This window comes from Aquarana catesbeiana, linkage group LG09 (assembly GCF_042186555.1).
Source record: "Aquarana catesbeiana isolate 2022-GZ linkage group LG09, ASM4218655v1, whole genome shotgun sequence".
Lineage (NCBI taxonomy): Eukaryota > Metazoa > Chordata > Amphibia > Anura > Ranidae > Aquarana > Aquarana catesbeiana.
This window is the reverse complement of record NC_133332.1, coordinates 152,317,152-152,332,470: the sequence shown is the minus strand read 5'-3', so window position 1 is coordinate 152,332,470 and position 15,319 is coordinate 152,317,152.

Here is a 15,319-nt window from a genome sequence, read left to right as displayed (position 1 = left end):
GTTGTTCCCTCTCCAGTGATCTTCGACGTGGTCTATACCGTAGAAAACAAGCCCTGTGGGGTCTCTTTGATGTACCTCATCAAAGTGTCTGGATAAATGATGCTTAGGGAACCCTTTCCTAATGTTATTAATGTGTTCCCTTATTCTGACAGCTAAAGGTCGAGTAGTTCTCCCCACGTACTGGAGGTGGCAAGGACATTCTATAATGTATGTGACATGCGTACTCTGACATGTAATCAATTTCTTTATTTTATAATGTCTGTGATCAACTGTGGATTTGAATGTTTCTTTCTTCCTAGGTTGTGGTTTACTAACTCTACACGGTAGGCATCTACGATATTGGTAGAATCCCTTCAAGCTGGTACTCATTTTTACTTGTTTTGGAGGGTCTATAACATTGTGTACTAGGTAGTTCCGGAGACTGGGTGCTCTTCTGTACACAAATTTAGGTCTTCTGGGGAGAATTTTCGAGAGTACTCTATCCTCTTGTAGAATAGGCCAGTACCTGTTAATAATGCGTTCAACATCTTTATATTGGTTGTTATACCCTGTAATAAACAGAATCTCTCCTTGTTCATTCTTTTTCTTCTTAGTATTATTAAGTAGGGTCTTCCTATCCACTTTCATTATCTCCGCCTTCAATTTCGCCAGGGTATTGGCTGCATATCCTTTTTCTTGGAACCTCTGGATTAACACGTCTGCTTGTTTTTCAAAGTCCGCAGTTAGATCACAGTTCCTGCGGAGACGCATTAGTTCACCCTTTGGGATATTCCCCTTCCACCTTGGATGGTGGCAGCTGGAAGTGGGTATATACCCATTACGGTCTGTGTCCTTAAAAAAGGTGCGGGTGCAGAGAGATGTCCCTGACTTAAAAATTTCTAAGTCTAGGTACTCTATCTTCTGGGGGTTCCATTTTCCTGTAAATGTAATACCATATTTATTATCGCTCAGTTGTCCAAGGAATTGCTCAAAGGTATCAGATGTTCCATCTCATAGGATGATCAAGTCATCAATGTAGCACCTATACATCTTGATTTGAGGGATTTTCCGATCATAAATATACTCCCCCTCCCACATATTCATGAAAAGGTTCGCTACACTGGGGGCATAGCGTGCCCCCATAGCTATGCCTTTGGTTTGTACGTAGTAATTGCTGTTATACCAAAAGTAATTGCATTCCATGGCCAACTTTAGGTCCTCCAAGATATAGTTAATCTGCTGTTGCTTCATCCCTGTATTTTCATGCAATGCTTTTTCTACTCCGGCTAGCCCATCTTTTTGTACAATGCTAGTGTACAGCGAGTTAACATCTATGATTGCCAGGATCCAATTACTACCATCTTTAATTTCTTGGAGTTCCTGAATGAGCTGTTGGCTGTCCCGTAAATAGGATTTCCCTCGTTGGACCAGCGGTTTCAGGTATTTATCCAGGTATTCCCCCAGTCTCGAAAATATGGAATTAATCCCACTTATTATGGGTCTACCTGGTGGTTTCTGCATTCTTTTATGTATTTTTGGTGTATAATACATAACTGGAGTTTTAGTGGATTTTGAAAACAGGTATTCGGCTTCTTTAGGATTCAATATCCCCATTTTCTTCCCTTTTTCAATGAAGATCTTCAATTTCTTCTCATACTTTTTTGGGGGGTTACTCTTTAATTTCTTATAAGTATTCTCCACCTTTAAGAGATTTTCCATTTCCTCCTGGTAGTCCTTTTTATCCAGGATGACCAGTCCTCCCCCCCTTATCCGCTGGTCTTATGACTACTTCATGTCTTTCCCCTAGTTTCTTAATGGCATCCCATACATGTTTCCCTTTTCTGTCTTTCCTCCGTAGGTTTCTTAGGTCTTCTTCAACCATCTTCTTGAATGCATTCATGCATTGACTCCCTGGTGTTTTATGGTTATAGATGGAGTTATTTTTTAGATTGGTTTGTATATACTCAGGAATTTCCCGAGTATTGCCTTCTTTATTCAGAGCAAAATGTTTTTTGAGATTAAGTTTCCTCATGAACTTCTGGAGGTCGATATAGGCCTCAAATTTATCTAACGTTTTTTCAGGAGCAAACTTGAGTCCCAAGTCGAGCACCTTGAGTTCTTCATCAGAGAAAGTGGAGCTGCTTAGGTTAAAGATCCCTTTTCCTAATATACCCTCCTTCTTTTTCTTCCTGCCTCCTCTCCTTCCTCTTGTCTGCCTCTTCTTTCCGGATAACTTGGCATTGTGCCCCTGTTTCTTTCCTGGGTATGTTCCCACCCATTGTTGGGGTGTATCCTCTCTCCAGGCCCCTGCCTCCCAATAGGGGTGGGATCGCCCGTTCTTCTCTGTCCTCCTCTCGGGGGTCCTCCTCCATTCCCACGTTGTGCTCTCCATCCTGGGGTCCTGTAGGGGACGCGGGTCTTCCACCTTCCTGGGGGCCTGTGGCGGTATCCTTCCCTGGGAAAATCCCTCTGTTCTTCATACTCTCTCCCATAAGGGGGATGGGAGTGATATTGGTTTCTTATAGGGGAGAATCTGTTGTAGGTGGGAACATTATAGCCTCTATTTATAGGTGTTCTCTGATCTGAGGGTTCCAGATAGCTGACCCTCCTGTAGGTAGGTGTATCATCGTAACGGTTGGGTGTTCTAAGTCTCCCTCTATTGTTTGTGATAGGGTATACTGGCGTCCCTGGTATGGGGGTAATATCCCCTAGCCCCAGTAATCTAGCTTCAATAGCTTCCTCCGGACATTCATCCATTATGGTGTCCTCCATATCGTTACTGGGATCCCCCATGGTGGATTGCCATTTATAGACTCTATTATTTTTATAATCAAGGACATTCCTCTTGAATTTTTTCTGTTTTTTTGCCTGAACTTCACCGTCATATTTTTTAATATAGTCTTGCAGTTCTTTTTCTTTATCCTTATAGTCCCTCTGGTTTGCAAACGGTACTAGTAGGCTTTTGATTTCTGTAATGTTAGTCTCTATCATCCTCAACTTAAATTGTCTCCTTTTAACAATGTTTTGGAGCAACTCTCCTTCACATTTATTAAAGATGGAGAACCAATCAGCCATAAGGGCAGTGTCATTGATATTGTCGTTAGGGTGTACATCCCATCTAAGCCTTCTTGGGGTAATTTTTGCCGTGATATAAGTTTCTAACGTGGCGACATCCCACCACACTCTTAGTTGCTTTTCTAGGGTATGTTTAAGTTGTTTCATAAGGCTGTGCATATCCTGTGCATTACTGACCTGTTCCTGACAAAAAATGCCCCCCAAGTCTATACTCCTATTGGTCATGTACCCAAAGATGTCCATAGCTGCAGAAAATCACACCATATGGTGATGGAATAGTAAATAAAAGAGGGTATCCGCGCTCACGGACTATGGTCTGCAGCCTCCCCTTAGAACACACCCAAAGGGGTGAGGTATAATGGTATAGAGAAAATAGATAGGGGTGAGTGGCGCTAATTATGCCGGGGTACCTATTTTGGATATCTTAATCCGTGCTTGTGTGTGCAGAGCGGTGAAAACCACTTAACAAAATTTTTTTTTTTTTTTTGAGTGGTTTTCACCGCTCTGCACCCTATCTATTTTCTATAAATGGCAATCCACCATGGGGGATCCCAGTAACGATATGGAGGACACCATAATGGATGATTGTCCGGAGGAAGCTATTGAAGCTAGATTACTGGGGCTAGGAGATAATACCCCCATACCAGGGACGCCAGTATACCCTATCACAAACAATAGAGGGAGACTTAGAACACCCAACCGTTACGATAATACACCTACCTACAGGAGGGTCAGCTATCGGGAACCCTCAGATCAGAGAACACCTATAAATAGAGGCTATAATGTTCCCACCTACAACAGATTCTCCCCTATAAGAAACCAATATCACTCCCATCCCCCTTATGGGAGAGAGTATGAAGAACAGAGGGATTTTCCCAGGGAAGGATACCGCCACAGGCCCCCAGGAAGGTGGAAGACCCGCGTCCCCTACAGGACCCCAGGATGGAGAGCACAACGTGGGAACGGAGGAGGACCCCCGAGAGGAGGACAGAGAAGAACGGGCGATCCCACCCCTATTGGGAGGCAGGGGCCTGGAGAGAGGATACACCCCAACAATGGGTGGGAACATACCCAGGAAAGAAACAGGGGCACAATGCCAAGTTATCCGGAAAGAAGAGGCAGACAAGAGGAAGGAGAGGAGGCAGGAAGAAAAAGAAGGAGGGTATATTAGGAAAAGGGATCTTTAACCTAAGCAGCTCCACTTTCTCTGATGAAGAACTCAAGGTGCTCGACTTGGGACTCAAGTTTGCTCCTGAAAAAACGTTAGATAAATTTGAGGCCTATATCGACCTCCAGAAGTTCATGAGGAAACTTAATCTCAAAAAACATTTTGCTCTGAATAAAGAAGGCAATATTTGGGAAATTCCTGAGTATATAAAAACCAATCTAAAAAATAACTCCATCTATAACCCTAAAACACAAGGGAGTCAATGCATGAATGCATTCAAGAAGATGGTTGAAGAAGACCTAAGAAACCTACGGAGGAAAGACAGAAAAGGGAAACATGTATGGGATGCCATTAAGAAACTAGGGGAACGACATGAAGTAGTCATAAGACCAGCAGATAAGGGGGGAGGACTGGTCATCCTGGATAAAAAGGACTACCAGGAGGAAATGGAAAATCTCTTAAAGGTGGAGAATACTTATAAGAAATTAAAGAGTAACCCCAAAAAAAAGTATGAGAAGAAATTGAAGATCTTCATTAAAAAAGGGAAGAAAATGGGGATATTGAACCCTAAAGAAGCCGAATACCTGTTTTTAAAATCCACTAAAACTCCAGTTATGTATTATACACCAAAAATACATAAAAGAATGCAGAAACCACCAGGTAGACCCATAATAAGTGGGATTAATTCCATATTTTCGAGACTGGGGGAATACCTGGATAAATACCTGAAACCGCTGGTCCAACGAGGGAAATCCTATTTACGGGACAGCCAACAGCTCATTCAGGAACTCCAAGAAATTAAAGATGGTAGTAATTGGATCCTGGCAACCATAGATGTTAACTCGCTGTACACTAGCATTGTACAAAAAGATGAGCTAGCCGGAGTAGAAAAAGCATTGCATGAAAATACAGGGATGAAGCAACAGCAGATTAACTATATCTTGGAGGGCCTAAAGTTGGCCATGGAATGCAATTACTTTTGGTATAACAGCAATTACTACGTACAAACCAAAGGCGTAGCTATGGGGGCACGCTACGCCCCCAGTGTAGCGAACCTTTTCATGAATATGTGGGAGGAGGAGTATATTTATGATCGGAAAATCCCTCAAATCAAGATGTATAGGTGCTACATTGATGACTTGATCATCCTATGGGATGGAACATCTGATACCTTTCAGCAATTCCTTGGACAACTGAGCGATAATAAATATGGCATTACATTTACAGGAAAATGGAACCCCCAGAAGATAGAGCACCTAGACTTAGAAATTTTTAAGTCAGGGACATCTCTCTGCACCCGCACCTTTTTTAAGGACACAGACCGTAATGGGTATATACCCACTTCAGCTGCCACCATCCAAGGTGGAAGGGGAATATCCCAAAGGGTCAACTAATGCATCTCTGCAGGAACTGTGATCTAACTGCGGACTTTGAAAAACAAGCAGACGTGTTTACCCAGAGGTTCCAAGAAAAAGGATATGCAGCCAATACCCTGGCGAAATTGAAGGCGGAGATAATGAAAGTGAATAGGAAGACCCTACTTAATAATACTAAGAAGAAAATGAATGAACAAGGAGAGATTCTGTTTATTTCAGGGTATAACAACCAATATAAAGATGTTGAATGCATTATTAACAGGTACTGGCCTATTCTACAAGAGGGTAGAGTACTATCGAAAATTCTCCCCAGAAGACCTAAATTTGTGTACAGAAGAGTACCCAGTCTCTGGAACTACCTAGTACACAATGTTATAGACCCTTCAAAACAAGTAAAAATGAGTACCAGCTTGAAGGGATTCTACCAATGTCATAGATGCCTACCGTGTAGAGTTAGTAAACCACAACCTAGGAAGAAAGAAATATTCAAATCCACAGTTGATCACAGACAATATAAAATAAAGAAATTTATTACAATAATTACATGTCAGAGTACGCATGTCACATACATTATAGAATGTCCTTGCCACCTCCAGTACGTGGGGAGAACTACTCGACCTTTAGCTGCCAGAATAAGGGAACACATTAATAACATTAGGAAAGGGTTCCCTAAGCATCATTTATCCAGACACTTTGATGAGGTACATCAAAGAGACCCCACAGGGCTTGTGTTCTACAGTATAGACCACGTCGAAGATCACTGGAGAGGGAACAACAAACTCACACTCATTTCTCAGAACGAAACGCAGTGGATTTATCGTTTACAATCCCTTGCTCCCAAAGGGTTAAATCTGGATATAGATTTAAATTGTTTTATAGCCAACCCTTAGGCAAAGGCCGATGCATCCACTTAGTGACCACCTGTGGGAGCCCTAGGATGGGGAGTAATTTAGCAGACATTCTGGTAGTCCATACTATGATACCGTACACATGGGGCTAGACCTGGGGAGACCTGGGGAGAGAAAACACATACTGAGTGGGGGTATAGGGGGTTTGGGTTAGGGCCCTACCCATTCTCTCTCTCTCCCCTCTGTTGAATGTGGTGGAACCCTGGTGGGCTATGGACAATGGATTCTTGATTTTGGCATAGCCCCCCCCCCTCCCCCCCCCTTTTTTCATATGTAGGCTTTTGCCTAGGTGCAAAAATAGGAGTTCTAGTAGTCCAGCCCTTATAGGTTGGTTTCCTGTTTGGGATCTATCTGTGTATTCCCTTCCTAGGTGGATGTATATAATATCCCCCACTTGACATTACATGCAAAAGGGGGGTTGGCAAGCTTTAGGTTTTTTGTACTTTATGTATTTTATTTATCTTTTGTGACTTATAGTGGAGCCATATGAGTGACTACATATATATATGATAATGATGCTCCCACTCAATCGGTGGATGTTTCTTCACAGTATGGTGATACTAATTCTCTAGTCCAGTAAATGTAAGCTCATTTTGGAACTGGAGCCCAGTATGAGATGGGCCTGGAATGTATAAGGACATCTATTAAAAATTGCATCCTGCAACTATATGCACTATGTTTGCAAAACACGGCTTGTAAATGACACACTACACTTCAGAGGACATGGACTAGTAATATCTAATGTTACCAATAGGGGCCTACCCTATGTTCCATGTTCTCAATTCCCTGTCCCCCTTTCCTCCTTCTCCCCTCTCCCCCCTCCTACCATCCCCCCCCCCCTCCGTTTTAAAATCCAAATCTATGGATCGGAGAAGTGGTATCACCTAATGATGAGTCTAGATTGGTTAAACAGAGCGACATTGGATGCAAATAATTTTATTTCCTGTATTTTATCTCCTGTATTAGATGGATCAAATAATGTATAAGTCTGCTTCTATTGATGGCAAGCGGGGATGTAATGTTCGGATATACACACACTATTGTGAATAATCCTGTAGTTTGTATGTTCCAACCTGATAGGGACGCCCGCTGTAATGTATGCAATGGGAATCCGCCCATGGGAGGAGCACTGGAGAAGCACAGTATGCCCGCTTGCCTTCAAATAGCATGGCACGAGGTACGCTAGCTACGCCTTTGACAACGTCGATGACGAAACGCGTAAGGCGGAGCTACGCACTTACGTCACGCGCGGAAGTCGGAGAGAGTGTGGAACGCAGCTGAGGCACACGCTGCTCAGCTGATGGTGCCTATTCCACTCGCTCCCTCCGTGCACGATCTCCAACAATCAGTGTGATTATCTGGCACCTTTATAAGGAGTCTGGATTGTTTTTAACTTGCTGTTCAAGTTTTAATAAAGTACATTTTAAAAATGTATCACACTATTTCTTTCCCATGAGGATGGCTTAGACCAATGACGGGTACAGCATATCTGGAGCGGAAGCACCCGAGGACAGCTCTACTGGAACCCAAGACGCCATTATAGTGCCTGGTACTACATGCCTACTACCCCTGTAGGGGTGTAAGGAGCTGGTGAGTGGGGATCCTTGAGGGGGAGCACCGCAAATCACTGGATATCAGCTGTTTTTCTCACGAAAGTCACTATACACAAGAACTTTGCTTATGTTGGAACTTTTTTTGTTATTTTCATTTTTTCAGAGCTTCACATTTTTTCTATTTTTCAATTTTTTACAACATTTGATGAACTGATTTCAAAATTTATATCCCCTATCCGTTCAAATTTGTATTATGGATGGGAGTGTGGTTTAACACGGACTTTTGATTTATGTGATATATTTGACATACTTTATTCTATATCTATTTTATTCATTTTTATTTTTGTGGTGGACACTATTTTGCACGTATGTTTTTATACCATTTAACACTGGCCTTGCAGTTTACTCATTATATCACTTGTAGGAGTGATCTTTTTAATTAGATCCCTATCCATGCAACAGGTGGGGTCTTCTATTCTATTCTATTGTATTCTACTTCACGTAAATGTGGATGGTTCAGCTACACTTTAGCTATATATAAGAGATTTTTATTGGCCTACACATTAACACGGTTTATCAATCTTAATAGGTTGCTATACACACTTAAAATATTTTTTGTTGAGTGATTTTCACCGCTCTGCACACACAAGCACGGATTAAGATATCCAAAATAGGTACCCCGGCATAGGTAGCGCCACTCACCCCTATCTATTTTCTCTATACCATTATACCTCACCCCTTTGGGGGTGTTTTAAGGGGAGGCTGCAGACCATAGTCCGTGAGCGCGGATACCCTCTTTTATTTACTGTCCATATCTGAGTCACTTACTAAATTAAAATCTCCCAAAAGGATATTGTCAGTAGCGTACTCCGCCACCTTCGCCGTGATCCTATTCAACAGCTCAAGAGAGGCAGGAGGTGACAAGTATAAACCCACAATAATCCACTTTAAACAGTGTGCATGAAGGATAACATATCAACCCTCTGGGTCTAGGGCCAGGTCCAGGAGCTTAAATGGAAGTGAATTGTGCATCAGTACACTCACCCCCTTCGCAAAAGTCGAGTAGGTGGAGTGGTAGTGGTGTCCAACCAAATTTTTTTCAGTCCCATAGTTCTACTTCCCACCAAGTGGGTCTCCTGAAACACACAAAGGTGTGGATTGTATGTCTTGAGAAATTGGAACAAGTGGGATCTCTTTATTGGGGAATTCAGTCCTCTAGTGTTCCAAGATAATATGTTAAATGGGGACATAGATGCCATCCATTAGATAAGATTGAGGAGCGAAGGTATGCACTACCCCTAACCAAGGCCACGGACCCAAAGGAAGCAGTAAAGATTATGTAATAAACACCCAAGCACAGCAGTAGATAATGGTATTGTCATGCAATACAGAACAAACATAAAACCAAATAACACATGGGCCCATATAGGGCAACACTTTCCCTCCCCCACCCCCTCAGAACTTTGTAGGGTCTCCCACCCAAAAACCATTTCAGCTCGCTGGCTGCAAAGGGGGGTCCTGTACCATAGGCGAGCCACCCCCCACAGGACAGTCTCTGGGGGGTGCAGAGTCAGCATGGTCCTTCCCTGTAATCGAAGCATCCGCCATTATGGAGAGAAGCTGATCAATCAGTGACAGGAGCAGAAAGGTGTAATTCTCCTGAGGTCAACAAACCAAGTCAACCATATGCATAAAATTAAAAAAGGAGAAAAATAGGAGATAAAAATAAAAGTAAAACAGTGCAAACTGGTAGATGAGACACAGTATTGAAGATCACCTGACTGTGTCAGGGGCACCAACTTGAGTTACAAAGTTCTTCAACAGAGGAGGCGCGACAAGCGCCATAACACTGTAGAAGGGTCCACTATGACCTCATCCTCAGGTGGATCAGTGTAGGCCCGAGAGCCTGTGACAGCCAGAGATCAAACAGTGCATCTTGCTTATTATGAAATACTCACTTTGCCCTGATTGATCCCAAGGCATGCGTCAGGTAGCAGCAGTGGTGCTGTAAGCAGAGGCATGAATGTACTCTGAAACAAGTAACGAAGGCACAACAGAAAGCAGGCATCCAGTCCATCCCCACTGGCATGCTACACAGCATGGCAGGGAGTGTAACCTAAACTGAGACTTCTCTCAAACTAGGAGCCATAGGTGACGGCTCAAATTATACACTCACAGACCCATAACATCAGCGATGAGGTGGCAGGGACTCCAGCCAGGCAGAGGCTTCCCTTGGTGAGGTAAATAATTAGGTCACTTCTCCGTCTTGGACCCTCAGTCGGGCTGGAAGCAGAATACTGCAACAGATGTTGTGGACCCGCATGGTGGCCTTGACCTGGTCAAGCAACTTTCTAAGCCTCTGTGTCTCTACCGAATAGTCTGGGAAGATCAAAAGCTTGGAATTATGAAAGCGCATATCTCCCAGAATCCTGGATGCACGGTGCACTTTGTCCCTGTCCCTGAAGTTAAGCATCCGAAGGATGAAGGTTCTCGGGGTCCCCGGGGAGACGCTTAGGTGGGACATTATGTGCTCTTTCTACTGCGTAATGAGGATGTTGTGCAGCATGTCTTCCACAAAGGTGGTCGGGTTCAGGCATTCCTCCCCCTCAGCCAGGCCCACAATACGGAAGTTATTCCTCCTATTCCTGTTCCCCGCGTCCTCTGCCCTGTATTCAAGGGCCTTTACCTTCGTCTGCAGAGTGTGGATGGCATTGTGGTGCTCTGCCACAGTATCCTCTGTCTGTCCCACTCTTTGTTCCATTTCAGTGACTCTGGAGCGAAACATGTCCATGCCTTGTCGTAGAAGGCCCATGTCCATCTGAACTGCCTTCATTTTTGCAGTCAGCATGGCCTGGCAGGTAGCAATAACCACCATCACCTCTGTGAGATCTGGTTGTTCCATGTATGTTTCTATATCTCAGCACTAGTGATTTGTACAGTATCTGTCTGCAAGCTTTGCTTTTGGTGTGTATTGTGTTTGCTTAATTTAATCGAATTTCTTTACACTACTTCACATCTAGTAGGTACACTGTTTTCATGCCTCCCAGTTGTCTCAAAAAAAAGTAATAACACAGTTTTGTGCAAATTGTTCTGGCCAATGACACATCCTTACCCCTCAACTCAGTCATGCAGGTCATGAAGATTAATGCACAAAAAATATTCAATAAAAAAATGCTTGAAAATAAACAGTGCAATAATCTGAATGTAGATAACGAGAAGAGGATAGGATTCTCCCGATGAAGGGATCCCCTTGGTTCCAAATGAGGGACTGTCATTTCAAATGAAGGACAGCTGGGAATAGGGAGTATTTGGGTTCAGTTCAAGGCAAGAACATGATTAAAGTTTGGGTGCTGAATTTGAACCTCAATAAAAAATCACTGGAAGCTGAATGTTAAAAAAACAGTAAAGGTTATTTTCTAGGCTAATAGGCAAGGGATTGTCAAACAAATGGCAAGGGGGGAGGGGGGCACTGCTCTGGGAAACATGTAACAAACAATCAAACAAATAAAAATTAAATTTCAGTTTGATTGAAAGTGGAGGCTTTAATAATAGTTTAAGGTTAACTTCATTCTTTGTAGGGTGTGAAAAATGTAGCCTGTGGTAGTTATAGCTCTTTTTTATTGTATTTAATTTCCAATTATCATTGCACTTCACAAATTCAAATGAAGAAAAAACATATAGACACAGCCGCGGAGCTCACTCTGCAGGCTGGTGCATGGTGATGTCACTGATAGTTGCTCCACACAATGCGTTTCCCTGTAAGAAGCATCGACTGGGAACAGAGACGGTTCGCGCAGGGGAGCCAACCTGCTGCAGGACAACTGCAGCGGCTGGTCTTAAAGTGGTTAACTTTATCTCCAATTTCAGGTAAAAATATATTATTATAATATTGACATTTGAGGAATCTGCTGATCAGTGGATCTATTTTCAACCAACCTTAAAAAAAAAAGAACAAATGGATCGAGGAAGCCTGTTACCAACAGTTTCTACTGAAAGGAATTAAACCATTGGTAAAAGCCTGTCTTGATTTGTATGATCATTTTGACCATCAAAAGCTTATTGAAAGTAAGAGTTTTATTTAGGCATCTTTTAAATACCTTCAAGGCGTCCCTCCTAAAGCCTGGTACACACAGTAAGTTTTTTTTTTTCGTTCAAGCCATTGGCTTGAACGAAAAAAAAAAAAAAAAACAGAAGAGGTCGTTGTACTAACTATGCAATGTTAGTACAACGATCTTCCCCACTGTGCTATCTGACAGGGGAACACACCGGCCAATCACTGATCGGATGCCAATAGGCTACTGCTTTTTCAGCATGTTCGTTCGACAGAAATGTCTGTCTGTGTTGCTGTTAGAGAGACTTCACCTTACTTTCAGACCTGAGGGCAGATTTTTCAGAGGGAGGGGCCTGATGTGGGCTCCGGTCAGGAGCAGCTGCTGATCTCATGAGGCCCGCGAGGCTTCCCTCTGTATGTGACTGTGAGGACAAGATTCCCCCAACCCACCCGTCGCACCCCCCCCACCCTTCGGCTTCCGAAGCTGCCATGCGCACGAATCCCATCCTTCCCTGCTCTTACCTCCACTGGAGGGGGCTGGGACCAGGCGATAAGCGGAGTGCTGTGGAGCGGTGTGTGTGCCGGAAGAGCCGGGTTTGAAAGGAGAAGTCCCTGAATGCCCGCCAGGAAGGTGGAAGTGGAGACGAGAGCGGCATGTGGAGCGTGCTATAGCGCTGGTCACAGGCTGCGAGAGGGAGACAGTGAGGGAGAAAACAGTGCGCTTACTACTCGGGTCGGCGAAGGAATGGACAGGCAGTGAGTCCCTCCGGGAGAAGGCCACCTCTGAAACTCTAACCTTGACCCCCTGGCACCCCTCAGGACACCCCTGGTTGTAGCGGGCCTCCGAACCCGATTCCCATTGGTGCAGCGAAGGACAGAACAGTGCAGGACATGCAGAGAAGACAGTCTTAACAGCAACATACAGTGGGTAGCATCTGAGAGACTGACGCAGACCAGAATCGCAAGAGGGGTGAGTCAAATTCACTTTATTCTTTGAACTATGCCCCCACTGGGATATATCCCTATAGCCATAAGTGTGTACGGCTTACTGTCAGTCAGTGGCATATAGCGTGCCGCTTCAGAGAAACAGGCGTAGACCTGTACCATTAAAGAGGTAAGCCAAATTCACTTTTGCCCTGACTTGGAACCTGGACTATGATACACCTATACTGTGATATACTCCTATAGACATAACTGTGCTTAGCAAACTGCCAGCCGAAGAGAGAGGTGGAGTAGATGGAGAAAACATAAGAAAGGCTGGGACATACAAGAGGCTGGGAAGAAAATACATAAAAGCAGAGACTGTTCGAGGGGTTTGACTGCTCGGATGCCCCGTGGACGTATACACCCTCTTCCACTGCTAGTATACCATACTAGGACATTTATATATATTTGCCAGCACTAGACCAAGAGAAGTGAAGGAGGCAATTTAATAATAAAATAGCGCAACCAATGGGGGACTAAAGAAATGCCTAAATCTGACACTAAAGTGAGCAAAAATAGAAATACCCGCACTATTGAGCATTGCCAACTCAGAATACTACATAACAAATTAAACAATATGAGGGGTAAGCCAGTGAGGGGTGCAGGAGCAAATTCCCCTAAAGTGAACGCTAGCCCTGGTACCATCAAGAAATATATGATACAAGAAGGAGGCAAGGACAGCCCGGGAAAACAGCTGGGGGCCAAGAGTAAAGTAACAGAGGGATCTCTGAAAAATGGTCAGAGCAGACAATCCGTGGGAACAAACATTTCTATGAATATAAATGAAGAGTTGGAAGAAGATATTGAAGTAGAGCCAAGACAAAAAAAGCAATTACCAACTAAGGAGCGAAATGTCAGAGATATTTGCTAGATTGGAACAATCCATAAAGGGGGAAATGGCAACTTTACACGGAGATCTGAATCAGATACTAAAAAGAGTGGAGGAAACAGAAGAAAAGTTGGACTTGCAAGCAGTCGAAATAAAAGAGCTTAAAGAACATATGGAAAGGTTACAGAGAGAGCAAAGGTATACGATGTACAAAGTAGAAGACCAGGAAAATAGGAGAAAAAACCTAGGAATTCGGGGGCCTACCTGACTTACCGGGTGAAGATCTCCAAGAAAAAACAGACAAAGTATTTGGCCCTTTGCTGGGATTATCAGAGACAGAAAAATACATTTTGAAAGAATACACAGGATTAGAAAACCCGCAGAGATGGCAGGAGAAATTCCGAGAGATGTGATTGTGAGATTCCATAAGTATAAAGATAAAGATCAGATATTGGGTCGACCTAAAATCCAACCAACCTGTTAAGTATGAAGAGACCATACTGCAGATATTCCAAGACCTGGCATCGGAGACTCTGACAAGGAGAAGAATATTAAAACCCTTACTTGAACAAATGAAATCGCACAATATCCAATACTCCTGGGGCTTCCCAGACTGTTTATTAGGGCGAAAGGAGGGCCGGTCAGCAACTCTTAGATTCCCAGAAGATACGCCTAAATTTTGTAATAGATTGGATATTCCATTGTTAGAGATCCCTGGCTGGTGGGAAGCACAGGAGAAAACACTAAATACGGAGGAACAGCAACAGTGGCACCCGATTTAAAAAAAGAAGAAGGCATAATCAACAAAGAAGAAACCTAGAAGGAGGAGAAGGGGGGGACCGTACTGGACGGGGGGGGAATAGAAATAAAGCACTAGGTCCTGGGGAGCTGAGTGGGCGAGGGCCTAGTGCAAATAGGTGGGTAGCAGCCTTGACTGGGGTCCATAGGCAGAGCACAACCTCTAGGGGGGGTAAAGGCAGGAAGGAGTAGGAGGGCCTCGGATCCTTTGGCCATGGGGAGACCAAAGCCTCCCAAATGGAGTGGGGGTAGAGATAGGGAGGGGGGGAGGGCGAGGGGGGATGGTGGGGGAGCCTTTCTGAACCAGATTAAGGCTGATCGTGGAAGCGATCACATCTTGTTTCTTATAGAACTCCCAGCAAGGCTTCCAAATATAGTAAACGGGCACAATCAACCAGATCAAGTGGCCGGGTTGTATCAAAAAGATGGCAGCTGGAGCGGGGGGCGCAATGAGCAAAGATGACAACACTAAACATTGTGACGTATAATGTATGTGGGCTAAATACACCTATAAAAAGATTTAATATACTAAGAGAAATCAAAAAACTCAATGCAGAAGTAGTCTTTTTGCAGGAGACACATTTCTCCCATAAAACGA